Source organism: Dipodomys ordii, unplaced genomic scaffold (genome assembly GCF_000151885.1).
Source record: "Dipodomys ordii isolate 6190 unplaced genomic scaffold, Dord_2.0 Scaffold102, whole genome shotgun sequence".
Taxonomy (NCBI): domain Eukaryota; kingdom Metazoa; phylum Chordata; class Mammalia; order Rodentia; family Heteromyidae; genus Dipodomys; species Dipodomys ordii.
The window spans coordinates 221,452-223,437 of NW_012267318.1; the positions used below are offsets into that span (position 1 = coordinate 221,452).

The window sequence follows — 1,986 nt, forward strand, 5'->3', positions numbered from 1 at the left end:
TCGTCTTTCATTTTAGAAGTTATAGCAAAAGCAGTTCAGCAAGAGAAAGACTTAAAAAAACCCAAGTAGGAAAAAAGAAGTAGAATGATCTGTGTTTTGGTCTTATATGTAGAAAAGATTCTACACACATTTAAAAATTGGTTCACACTAGTACACTCAACACAGCAGCAAAATCAACTTTCAAAAATTAATTGTATTTCCATACATTAACCAAGAAGAGTCTGAAAAGCAAATTATGAAAACAGTACCATTTGCATAAGGAGAGGCAAAAGATGGTTCACTACAGACTGCAAAACACGAAAAAAAACATTCATAGAAACGGTCTAGGGCCGGAGGTCAGACCCGGAGTCCAACGCTGGCGGCCGTCCCTCCCGCCGTCCTCTGCCCGCCATCCTCCGCCCGCCGTCCTCCGCCCGCGGTCGTGAGGGAGGCCGCAGCTCGCCCGCAGCAGAGCCGCGTTACAGGACCCCAAAAAAACAAACAAACAGAATGTCTGAAGGTGACAGCGTTGGAGTCTGTCCGTGGGGAACCGTCAGTGGTGTACAGATTTTTCACGCGTCTTGGACAGATTTACCAGTCCTGGCTGGACAAGTCCATGCCTTATACAGCTGCTCGATGGGTCTTGATGCTGGGCCTGACTTTTGTCCACATTAGAGTTTACCTGTTACAGGGTTGGTACATCGTGACCTACGCCTTGGGAATCTACCACCTAAATCTCTTCACTGCGTTCCTTTCTCCCAAAGTGGATCCTTCCTTAATGGAGGATTCAGATGATGGTCCTTCATTACCAACCAAACAGAAAGAGGAATTTCGTCCCTTCATTGGAAGGCTTCCAGAGTTTAAGTTTTGAGCGGCTACCAAGGGCATCCTCGTGGCTATGGTGTGTACCTTCTTGGAGGCATTCAACGTCCCAGTGTTCTGGCCAATCCTGGTGATGTACTTCATCATGCTTTTCTGTATCACAGTGAAGAGGCAAATAAAGCACATGATTAAATACCAGTACATACCGTTCACACACATGACATGATCCTGCTTTCCACTCATATGAAACTCTGCTCCTGCATCTGGAGCTATTAGTAGGCAGCCCATGTGAGTTAGTCATTCCATGTTTTCATTCCTTATTTTTGTTTTGAAAATAGTGACATTTATAGTGATGTTGTTTATTACTTGACTAGCTATTGATAATCGCTTCCTAAATAGTCTGAAGCTGGAACCTAATTAGACTTAATTTTGTGTCTTATGTTATTAAACATCCTTGTTCTTAAATTGAAATTTGGGTACATTTTACACTGCTTTGGCATTTGTTACATTTAACTATCCTCCTACTATAATACATTCTCCAGAATTTTATTAGGGAGAGTTTGTATTCATATTACTGTGAGGTATTCCAGAAGGAGGAGAGCAAATACTTTGTAAGGTATGGGCTTGGAATAAGTAATAATAGAGAGATTAAGGGAATTAGAGCATCTCTGGATTGGGTGCTAAGAAGTGAGTTCAGTTTTGTAAATCTGGATCCTAGGAGCAGGAGGTTCAAAGCAGACTTGAGACTTTGGTGCTCTGATATAGCCTTGGGCTATGTAGTGTTCAAATTCAGTCTTTCTAATGATGTTTTATGATAACCAGTCTCTTACCCTCAGAGCATATGTATAAGTAACTAGCAAGAGAAGATTGCTGTTTCCATCTGTGCTATGTCTTAAATTCTGGAAAAGTAAAATGTTAACTAGAATCATTAAAATGGAAAAGAATGGATCCTCTCTTAACCTATAATAATACACAATTGATTTATGAAGATTCAGTCACAGGACTTTAAAAACAAAAACAGGCTTAGCCTTTCTGTCCTGAGCTGATTGTCCTTGGTTGACATGGAATTTGAAACCTGCAGACCTGAAAACAAATAAATGTGAAACAGTAATTTTATTAGTTTTTGTATAAGAACATAAGTCTACTTTTTCACTTATTAAACATATTCATTCATACAATGTTTTA

At 40.1% G+C, this 1,986-nt stretch overlaps 1 pseudogene; it reads left to right on the top strand.

Annotated features, from left to right (window-relative positions):
- Positions 1-489: 489 nt before the first annotated feature.
- Positions 490-1,027, top strand: LOC105993885 (annotated as a pseudogene).
- The last annotated feature ends 959 nt before the right edge of the window (positions 1,028-1,986 follow it).